We start from the raw sequence: 12091 nt of genomic DNA on the forward strand, positions 1-12091 counted from the left end.
TGGAAGAGTTGTGCGTGTGTGTGTGTGTGCACACACCTTCTGCAGCCTCAAGCAACTACCTGGTCCTTATTTACTCAGAAGTAAGCCTCAACAGGGCTTACTCTCCGCTCAGGGCTCATCACTGATAACCATAGAGAGGTTCCTCCAGACAGATAGACCCTCAAAGTTGTTAGTTGTTATGCACTCTGGGCGCCCTCAAAGCTGGGAGAGCGTGGGGGGTGCGGTGCAATTGACACGAAAAACTTTTTTCATGCCTTGGTGTCCAGTGGGATTTACTCCTCTGCATAAGTGCGCAGGCTGCAGCCTGACTACCCAGTTCCTCTCTCCTTCCCATAACTCACCTGTTTCCCCCAACTGCCTCCTTTACCTCCAGCCATTTATACTTGCGTAAGGAAGAGGGATGTTGCTGCATGCGCGCTCACACATACACACCGGCTGTGTTTTCAAAACTGTTCTTTTTCTCCATTTTTTTCTATTTATATCTAAGGCTGCAATCCAAAACATGTCTACTCAGAAGTAAGCCCCAAACCCGTCCAGTCATTACCACCCTTCTTTCTTTCTCCCTCACCTTCCAATGTCCCTTAACCAAGAGGCGTTTCTGATTCATTAACTGGAGCAGTTTCTTGTCAATTGCACGCCTCTCCCTGCAGCAGAGAGAGGTGGGGTGAAATTGACACGAAACGGAGGAGTGAGTGAAAGCAAGCTGATGCAGCAGCAGGCAAAGGCTTTCTTTTCCTGCCCAACAGCTGATGGTGATGGGAGGGGGAGCTAAAAATCAGGGAACGTGAGGAAGGGGAGATCAGGTTCTCTCTCACCAGGCAGACAGATCTCTGTGTGTGATCACACACACTATAAGTTGTGTTCTTTTCCTCCCATCCTGAAACAACCCAGACGTTTATTTTGCTTACACTTGGGAGGGGGCATTAACGTAGCCCTTTTGCACATTCACAAACCTGTGTTAACGTTAAGGGGGGGAAAGGAAGGCTAAAGCGGCCGGAAGTGGCTGGTTAAGGTGACGGAAGTGAAATGGAATTCTTGGGAAGTTTGGTGGGCAGAGAAAGGGGAGTATCTGCAAATTACGATCCACCCCTTGAGCAGGAAACATTGGAGTAAGGTGACTAGATGGGAAGCAGAGAAATTTTTTCCTTACTTTTTGGATTTTCAGCGGGTTGGTTTGATTGGCATTTAAAGGGAAATGCAGTGACATGCCTTCCCTTTCCAAGATACATCATGTGATTGCTGCGAATTAAACAGGGATACAGGGAGGCTTGATCTTGCATTAAACTGCCATGTGAACAAGCCCTTTGCAGTCCTAAGCAAGTCATAAGACAGGAGGTTTAACAATTGCTTGCAGGGCAAGGATATATGGACTGCAGGTTCTATTTGGCTTGGTGACGAGTCTCCTGTTATGCATTACAAGAAGTGATTTTCTCCTCCCATGGTGGAATCGTAAATCTGCTATACGGTGAAAACTTGCCAGTATTGCTCTCCTGACAGCTTCACTTTCTAATTTTATAGCTGACTGTTGCTCTTTTTGAGTTTGAATGTTTAACCAACTTTCCCATTGTACAGGGCAAACTGTAACAGATAAAAATAGGAGTCTAGCAATCCATTAGAAAAGTTTATTGCATTGTAGCTTAGTTTTTGTAATGGGTGACTTTCTTTTATAAGTAGCAGGAAGTTAAGAACTTCTCAAGATAGTGAAGTTTACTCTGCAAGAGACAATATGAAATCTTTCAGTTGACTTTTAAAGAAGGCTGTTTGATTATGAAAATGAAATGTGTGCACAACTTCTTAAATAAATTCTCCTAAACTGCTCATTATACCTGTGTCAACAAGGGGCTTACAAGTGAGCAAAATTCTTTAGTTCAGTTGCTGACAGCGGGTAGGCAATGGCATGAAGTTTATGGAAGAAGTGGCTCTAATAAATCCTTCACTGCCCTGCTCGTCGTCTTGCTCAACCAGTAGTAATACCAAGATCCAGTTCTTATATTTTCAGAGAAGCAGGAAGGTTATCATGAGAGGCTGATCGACCCCAAAAGAAAGCCTCATTTTGCCCACATATGTTTTGTCCAGTGCCATCTTTCAGGATTTTTGAGTCCCTTTGACAAAGCACCTTTATTGGTTCCCACTAACTTCAAAGAGATGGTGTATTACAGATTGAACATTCTTTCATGCCGCCTTCAACATTCTTGGGTGCACCATGCAAAGTGTGAATGCCAGTGCAGTTGGGGTGGTGGGCCTTTTGCTCATCTGCAGTCCCTGGCAAAAGCCCAGCTTTGCCACACTCTTTAGCTAGCCATTTGCTGGACAGAATGAGGCTGCAGTGGACAAAACAAATATACATCATTAGAAAATCACTTTCAAAACTCCACACAGCAGCTAAGATCAGATTGTGAGATTTGTATGTGCATTTATGTGTGTGTGTTGCATGAGTGTGTACACACTGCTGTTTATCAATAGAAAATGAGGAGAGAATTGGGAAGGAAACTAGCTAACTCTATCTCAGTCTCTGAGTCCCCATCAGATGCTTGTCGGCCCCAGGCCCCATGGTGGATGAAGCTTCCTTCTCCTGACAGGAGTAGCTTGCATTTGCACACTCTTCTAGATGACCCAAAGTACAAAGCAGAGGGCTTCACACTGCTGTGCTGTGGCTTAGTGTTCTTGCTGAGTGCGTCGTACAACAGAGAGACTTCACATCCAGCCTTCTACATTAGGTCAGGGTTTCACCTGATAGCATCAGTCAGGGCTGGCTCCAGGAATGCTGGGCCCCTTGGGCATCAGCTTGCCCTGGGCCCCGGTGTGTGTGTGTGTGCACGCATGTGCGCACGCGGCCCCCCACACCCCCACCTACCTGTCTGCTGTCTTTTACCATTGCCCTTAACAAAGATGGCGGCCGCGGTTTCCCTAAGGGGATGACGCATCCGCCACCATTTTTGTTGATTGCACGCGTGCGTGCTACGCACACGCATCTCTACCATCAACTAAGATGGCGGCAGGCGCTTCAGTATCTTAGGGAAACCGCAGCCACTATCTTTGTTAAGGGCAATGGTAGAAGACAGCAGACAGGTAAGTAGGGGGCGTGGGGGCCCCATGGATTGTGGAAGGGGAGTGGAGGGGTGGCTGAGGGTCCCCCTGTAGCTCCAGGGGCCGTCAGGCCAGTGCCCCACCTGGCCGCCCTTTAGTACTGGCCCTGGCATCAGTCTCCTCCAGCATAGTTACAAAATCTACTGTTTTCTCTGATAACATGGAAATGGAACAGAATATATTAACCTCATGTGGAACGAAGCTGCTCAAAAGCTGAGGCATCCACCACTTCCCCAAGCCATTGCTTGCTGTCATGCTAAGAAATTTCCCATCCAGTCCTCTCATCACCCTGCGTGCTCTAGACAAGGAGACATCTACCGTCATGCTGACAATCAGGGCTGGCTCTAAAAGGCGGCAAGGTTGGGCCCTGGCCAAGGGCCCCATGGCCAAGAGGAGCCCCTGAAGTTCCCCTCTTTAGAGTGGGGGAGTAGCACTCCCCTTCCGCAATCCGCGGCAGAATCGCTGCTGCAGATAGCATTGCCCCCCCCGTTCCCTTGCTCTGCCTACCTTTCCTGTGTTTTGTGGCTGCACGCGCAGCACTGCCCTTAACCAAGATGGCGGCCAAGGTTTCCCTAAGAGGCTGAAGCGCTTGCCGCCATCTTGTTTGATGGCAGCCCTGCATGTGTATAGTACACATGCATGCCATCAACCAAAATGGCAGCGGAGGCTTCAGCCCCTTAGGGAAATCTCGGCCACTATCTTGGTCAAGGTCAGCGCTGCGCATGCAGCTGCAAAACACAGGACAGAAAGATAGACAGAGTGAGGGAATGCATGGGCGGTGTGATCCACGGCAGCATGTACCGGGGCAGGCTGGAGCCCAAGGGCCCCAGCATGCCTGGAGCCAGCCCTGCTGACAATCTCAGGGCAGCACATCGCCTTCCTGTTTTTTTGCCAGAGGGGATAAGAAAATCCTTGCTCTCTCTCTTGTTGGCTGCTGGAAGTGTTTTGTTATTTGAAATAGATATGGTACACTGAAATGTTAATCTGGGGGCAGGAGATTTATGACACAACTTCATATTGTCCTTCTAGACCAGGGATGGGAATCTATAGTTGCAGTTGCTGGACCATTGGCCATGCTATTTGGGGGCTGTTGGAAGCTGGAGTCCAGTTCCCCATCCCTGTTTGAGGCCAAGTTTCCTAGAAGCTGGCCTTTCTTGGGTATCCTCTCTCAAACACAGGATTGTTACTTCTATCTCTTACCTGCCTCTTACAGTAAAGTTAGTTACTAGGTAACTTTTGAGCATATACAGAATGCAAAACAAATGTTTACTAACAACAATGACGTTTTCCCAGATTACTTGTAGGACAAAAGGCATTCTACTACAGCAGGCCCAGAGAATGTTAAAAGCTACTTTGAGCATTCAATCTGGACGAAAGTTGGGATATTAAAAAATACTGTACATATGTAAATATAAGACTGTTTGAGATGCTGCTTTCAGCATTGTTATAAGAATGTTTGAACTGAATGTTTGAGCCAATAACCATCCTTTTCATCTAAAATAGTAAAAAACTTCATTCCTGCTAGACGGCTCAAAACATCCTCTGTTGTAGGAATTGTATAATGTTGTCGATGAACTGCTTTATTCAAATCCCGAGGATCAAGACATATCCGTAACTTTCCATTCTTCTTCTCTGTAATAACAAGACTGCTGACCCACTCCGTAGGACCTATAACCCTGGATATCACTCCAGCATTTCTCATTTGTCCTAAAGTCTCTTTCAGTTTATTCAATATGGCAAAAGGAATTTTTCTACATCCATGAATAACAGGAGTCACAGTAGGATCAATATGTATATGGTGGATGCCTTCGAATTCACCAAGCCCATCAAACACATCAGAATATTTCTCAAGTAACTGTTCTTTCGTTAATGATTGAACTGTAGTTACATTATCAATTCGATGAACTAAATCCAGAGTTTCACAAGCTGCTCGTCCAAGCAATGGAAGAGAGGATCCATCTGTTACATAAAACATCAGTTTTGCTGCTCCTCTGGAAGTACGACAATCAAGAACAATAGCTCCCACAGGCTTTATACGAGTCCCACCATAAGACACAAGACAAACATCAGTTTTAAACAACACCTTTTTGTCTGGTAACTCATGAAATATTTGTATAGGGAAAACATTTGCTTCAGCTCCTGTATCCAACTTAAACCTTACTGAGAGTCCTTGCAGAACTATATCAACATACCATCCATTCACCAAATCTTCACCAGCTTCATGAGATAATTCTCCTATAAACAAACTGTTTAAATCTAGCTCATGCATTGAATAATTCTGTTGCCCCTTTTTGGCACTGACTAAATTTACTTTGCATACTCTAGCAAAATGATTTTTCATATGACATTTATAACAGATTTTTCCAAACGCTGGACAATTTTGAGGTGGATGCATAGTACCACAACAGGAGCATCTACTATATTTCATCTGCTCATATTTATCTTTAGATTGAAACTTATCAGATCCAAAAGCCTGGACTGGACTTTTTCCATGGGTTTTATCAATCACAGAGACTGCATGTAACTCTTGACCATCTCTTGAAGGAGTTGACATAGCTTGTAGTTGAACTCTTGTTATTTCCTCTAAACGACATATTTCAATCGCTTTCTCCAAAGTAAGTTCAGGTTCTGCAATCAATCTTTTCTTCAGTTTTTCATCTTTAACACTGAACACCATTTTATCTCGTATCATATCATTAACTGTTGCACCAAACTCACACTTACTAGCCTTAAGCTTAAGTTCAGTCACAAACTGTTCACTAGTTTCTTGATATCTCTGAGAGTGGTTCCAAAAAGCATAGCGTTCAAATATCACATTTTTATGAGGAGTACAATATATCCTAAATTGTTCAAGAACTTCCTCTATGTCTTGTGGCCCCTCTTCAGGTAAATCAAAAGTATTGTAAACTGCTAACGCTTCCTCTCCAACACAATGTAATAAAATAGCAATTTGTCGATTCTTAGCAACATTATCAACTCCAGCTGCAGAAAGATATAAAATAAAAGTTTGCTCCCATCGCTTCCATGTCTCAGCCAGATTACCTTGTAATACCAGAGGAGGTGGAGGTCGGAATGAGTCCATTGCGGACTTCTGACACCATATAATGTGTTGTGTTTCACAATAAACACATCTAGTTTCTTTATCAATAAGAATTGTATACTTTAATCACCATTCCATAGGGCACAGTCTTTACATATGCTTATGCTGTGCTTCACTCATCTCAACTGAACTCTAACTGCCCTTAACTGACAATTCCAAGACCTTAAAGAGATATTACATCACACATATCTGGATTTCTTTGCATGCTTTTCTGAAGAACAATACTATTCTTTTTTTGTGGGGAAGAATGTTGTACATGTAGCTGAGCATTCAGAAGGTTATCTGAAAAGAAGGATTTTTTAAAGCAGGAGATACAGTCTTACGTCTTGTAGTGGTTGTGGTCAGGGCCAGATTGAGGGTAAGGGTACTGCCTGGGGCATCATGCTGGGACTGGGAGTGGCACCTGTCATGGGCTATCTACTCAACTAGGCACCAAGAGCTGAAAACAAAAGTCACTTCCAGACAACTTGTTTATTGAGCATTCATCCTGATTTGTTTGCCCAAATTTGGTAAGGAAGTTATATGATATCCTCTATTTATTGAGCATTCATTCTGATTGGTTTGTGTACAGGTTATACTGTTGGAAGTTTCACTTCAATCAATGCATTGTCTTGCTGTGTGCTCTGAATGTATTGACCACTAGGGGCAATAGATATAGGGTTTATCCACATGGTGATTTACTGTGTATCTGGTGCATCCTTTTTTAATTTGCATGGTTCACATGACGTTGCAGGCAAGCAGAAGCTATCACACAGTTTCCTCCTTTAAATCTGTATTAACCCAATCCTGATATAATCTGAAAAGGGAAGGAAAAAAGGCTCCACTTCATATCTCTAGGGCTTGCAGACGCTTTGCTCTGATGCTCTTTGGTGGATGTGTCAATCATTCCTCTCTCCATGCCCACTCCCTCCTCCTCCTGTGGTTCATTTCATATCCTCTGGGCTGAAGAGCAACTTCCACTGCTCTCTCTCATTTTCAAAGTAAGCCCTGGACAAGAAAGGGGGTGGAGGAGAGAGAATGTCTAGGAAAAAAAAATTAAATTATAAATCACTCAGAAAACAGAAGGATTGGCTGAGCGCAACAGGTTGTTGTGGGGCTCTGTTCCAGGCTACCGGGCTTCTCACCTAGACTTGCTTGGTGATTTCATAACAGGAAGCTGCAGCAGAAGGGAGTAGGTGTGGGCAAAAAAACCTCCCCAATTGCACCTCTTCCTCTCCCCTATCAACAATTTACGTCAGCGCCACTTTGTTCCATAATAATTTTTAATAGTTTTCAACAGAACTTTGTCCAGCAAGTGTCACTTTAAAAAAAAAGAACCTCCCTCCATCTCCACATTACTATTTTAATCAAATGAGTTTATTATTTGCAAGCGATGGGCTCTGTTTCCAGAATATCTAACCCCCCTTTCTCCTCCAGCCTTTTCCCTGGGATGCTTTCATTGAGAGAAGGGGAGGGGGGTCTAGTCAGTTTCATTGTTTCTTGTCAATTGCAGGCTAAGGTGCTCTCCCGGCTTCAGCCTTGAAGCCCGAACAACCGGAGGGAATAAACATGTAAAATTAGAGGACAGGGCCACAAGGAAATAACGACACTAGTCCTTCCCAGAGGATCCTACTTGCATCCTACTTGTGTGAATGGAAAACAGTGGATTGGAAGCTACCATTGAGCAAGAAGTGTGGACCTTGAAAATCTATTACAATGGTAAAAGCAGCATCTTTAGTACGAAGTTAGGCTCCCGTGTGGATAAGGCCATAATTATTCAGGTGAAAGGGCCCCTGCCTGAATTCTCTTCTTGTTACTTTCCTCAAGCTTAAGGATGCCTCTGACTGGTTAGATTGATATTGTCAGGGCAATCATCACATCCTGTTCCTCCTCCTCCCTCCCACAATCCTCTCTCTCCCTACCTGTGAATTCAGCTGGCTTAGATGATTAGGCTTTCCTATCCACGTGTACTTTCTTAATAAAATAAGTTTATTTTGTTTAAGATAAAACACCAGTCTTTTTTGTATTTTTATATCTCCAATGAACTCTGCTGCATAAAGCAACTCTCTTCATATACATCAAGCATTTGTTACCCGCACAAGTGCATCTTCCCATTATTTTCCTTACTGCTAAAAGTCAGATTGTTTTTGGAAGCAGATTTGTTGTGCAAGAGTGCCAACTCCACTTTTAATGCGTAACCTGAATTTGCCGTTATGCAGCTGAATCCTACCTTCAAATTAACAAGAGCCTGAAAGTGCCCAAAAAATATAAAGTTCATCTTCACACTGACCTGTTACAACGCCACCATCCTTTCAGCTAAATTTGTGTGAGTGGTTGTGATCAGATACCTGCACAAACTGTACACCCCAGTTCTGAAATGGGATACAAATGCAATAAAAATTAATTAATCAAAAGATATCCAGCAGAGATTCAGCAGGCGTCCTCGCTTTTGACCTTCTGTTGTCTTTGAAGACTTTTTAATGCTGACAGGCCTATGCAGTTATCTAAAATTTTGTTGAGTAGCCAGTCATTTTAATGATTGTTCTGTATTGCTTTAAAGGCTTTTTTAAATATTGCTGTACACCACCCTGATGTTTTGTGAGAGGGCAGCATATAAATAAATAAGTTGAAGGGGGGAAGGCAAAGACACTTCTCTTCTGTGCAGGCCTGTAGCCAGTGTGTGTGTGGGGAAATGAGGGCACTGTCCCCTAGAGCTGTGCTGCTCCCCCAGGATTTCTTGGGAAATTATCTTTTTAGTTTGTGACATGACATTTCGTGACAATGACAACCTCCATTTAAAGAATGATAGCTTGTTTTAAGAGCAGCAGTAATTTAAGAATAGGACTCTCTGAAAAACTCTATGAATAGGGCATGACAAGTGCACAACAAAAGATTCATCTGGAAGAGCCCCCAAAAGTCTGCTTACTCAAGACTTTTCCTGACTTAGGATGGTTTTTTCATGATCACCATCACCCAGGGGAATGACCACCACATGCGGAACCGTCCACATGAACCTTGCTGGAACAAAGTGGGTAGGAGCCCATTTCAACGTATTCCTCTCCGGCCAAGCCACTGTATTGCAGCCCATCGACTGAGGCCCAACTGTGAGCCCATGCTCACCTGAAAAAGCCAGCCTGTATAGCAGTGGAGGCCCCTCATTAAGAGCAGGTGGGCATTGCCCACCCTAAACCTCCAAACCTATAGCCCCAGTACATTCATATTCAATACAGTACCTCACATTTAGGGACACTCTGGACTTGTTTCTGTCCATCTTCTGTTCTGGCCAATCATCTCTGGATAGCACAGCCAATCACAATCATTGCTATGGTCCCACCCCTGTCTCCAGGGTTAAAACTCTAGTAGGAGTGGCTTAGGGAGGGCAGGGGTCCCCTCAGCACCTTCAGGAACTCCATTTTGAGTTTACTTCCAATAGAAAAAGCTCTAACCATTCAGGAGGAGTCCCTCAGAAATGCACTGGAAATTTCAAAGCATTAGGGAAAGACGATGAAGAGCCTCTCCAATGCATTTCAATCTGAGCCAATCAGATGCATGCATTTGCAATCTGCACTGGCTCCTCTCTGAGTTTGCATTGCTATTCCCTCGCTTTTGCAAGCAGCAGGCTAAAGCAGCAGGAAGCACCATTCTTTCTATGCAGCCAGCCTTTAAAGCAGCAGCAAAATTTCTGTGTGAGTTCAGTTAAGTATTTGATTGTACAGAGTAGGTGGGTGAGTGTATGTTGCTGTAAGGGGAGCAAGGGAATAAAACCACAGAGTGGCACACGGCGGGGTATGCTTTGGATTGGCCTTGGCCCTGATGGGCCTTTTGCTGGCCGTTGGAGAGGGAGAGGGAGGAGGGAAAAGCAGGACCCAAATGGATAGCTCTGTGTGTATGTGTGATTGATGTTTTGCATCTAACCAAATGTAGCTTGAAAAAAAAGAGTGGCAACTGTGGTGTATGCATGTAGGCAGGCAGGAAAGAGTTTCTGGTGTTCGTGGCTGAATTGGGATCTTCCAGATCCTAGTCCAATGTTCTAACCATTGCATTTATACATATAAAAATGCTCATTTTGTTTTATTGATAATTTTATTGTCATTTGTGGACCCTTTTAAACCGAAATAAGGCACTTTTCAATTTCTTTAGGTTCTGTTTGTAAAATTGCAGTATAGCATACACAAAATCTTTCCATGCAGAAGGATGGGAAGAAAACCAGACCTTGGCCACTCCCCTGTGACCTCATTGGCCACGCCCCTGTGACCTCATTGGCCATGCCCCTGTGACCTCATTGGCTACAGCCCTATGACCTCATAGCAACCCCACCAATTTTAGAGGGCACCAGCTGCCACTGTTGTACAGTAGTATGACCCTTGAAGAGTTAAATATTAGAACTTTAATTTACAGTTAATTGCTGTAAACTGCCCAGAGAGCTTTGGCTATGGGGCGGTATATAAATGTAATAAAATAAATAAACTTTGTATTATGGGCTAGAGTTAGATTTCACCCCTTGGACTTTCCTTTGGTCTGCTCTTCAGGTTCACTTGTGTTCTCTGTCCAGCCAGCAATGAAGAAGCATGTTTGTTTGCCTGCAGTAAAAAGTGTTTATTCTGTAGTTGTTATAATGAGTAGAGCAGGATTGGGTGCTTATTGCTAAAGGGTGAAATAAAGGGATAACTTAAAGAGATCTGAAAAAATGGCTACCCTAAGTTACCCTTTACTCTTTTAAAGCACTCGCTCTACCTTACAATCTTAGTGGCTATTTTTTCTTTTTTTTGTTGAGTACTTGATGGCAAAGGATAAGAACAGCCCTAAAGGAATAGAAATATTGCTGTGTACACTACAGTTAGCTTGCTGGCTTTTCCCAGTATTGGCAACTCAGCATGAGGCCTTTTCTGATTTCTGTACTGAAAAATCAACCTGGCAGCTAGTAAAAAAAAATCCATTTGCTTTTCACAATTAGCTTCCAATTGTTTAGTTAGTCCTTTATATAATTCCAGAATTTGTTTCCAGTTGCTTAGTTAATCTTTTATATAGCAGACAGTTAAAACGTTTTCCCTTGATTATATATTGTTTTAAATTTTTAAATTGTGTTTTAAATTGTTTTTAAAAGGTGTATTTTAAATTGTATTTAGTTGTTGTAAACCACCCAGAGAGCTTCGGCTATGGGGCGGTATACAAGTTTAATAAATAAATAAATTGTCCAAGAGGAAGAAAAATCTAAAGGTCAGAAACAAGAGTAGAAGGAGGGACTCTCAAGGAGGAGTTAGGAAACACTCTAAAGTATTTATTTTTTCTCTGCCCTTCCCTGAACTTGTAGTATGGACAAGTTTGTTTTTTGGTGGAATCTAAAACTGAGATACCCAACGCAGCATCAAAGCCAAGCTCAGGAGCTCACTGTCACTACCAAACTAATTCAGTTTATGAAGAATCTAGAAATGTGGCTGCCTCACGTAACAAGGAAGACTGGCCAGAGGGCTGCTTCTGTGACAGCACTTGGCAAATGGCCAGCCCTGTTCATGTCTTGGACATGACTCTTCCAAATACTTCGGAGATTAATAAGTGATCCTGTCCAGGTCTTCATAGTCAAAAAGATTTCCCTAATGACAGTTCTCTGAGCCGTTACCTTTTTGAAATCCATAACTGAGAAAATAAATAAGGTACATTTTGTTGCATCTTCTACAGAAATGGAAGCATTGTATTGGAAGTAACAGCAAGCATGAGGGTGATCGCTAGTTGTAGAATGCCTGAGAGCAAATTCATTTCAGAAAACTAGCAGTTTTATAGTTCCCTACCCCAAGATAATAAAGACATTTTGTGGCTTACTGAATCGCTATGATAGCAAAAAATGCTTTGCAAAGCAAAACAAAACGGTGTTTGAAAACATTTTGTTTCTTTTTAGAAAATACAGCTGTGTAAAGGTTAGGGCAGGCA

At 43.1% G+C, this 12091-nt stretch overlaps 1 long non-coding RNA gene across 1 annotated transcript in view; it reads left to right on the plus strand.

Moving 5' to 3' along the window:
• LOC133364286 (uncharacterized) overlaps positions 1–12091 on the plus strand; it is an 85182-nt gene that overhangs the window by 36944 nt on the left and 36147 nt on the right. The window lies entirely within an intron of this gene.

The sequence above is a fragment of the Rhineura floridana genome, chromosome 9 (genome assembly GCF_030035675.1).
Source record: "Rhineura floridana isolate rRhiFlo1 chromosome 9, rRhiFlo1.hap2, whole genome shotgun sequence".
In the NCBI taxonomy this organism is placed as follows: Eukaryota; Metazoa; Chordata; class Lepidosauria; order Squamata; family Rhineuridae; genus Rhineura; species Rhineura floridana.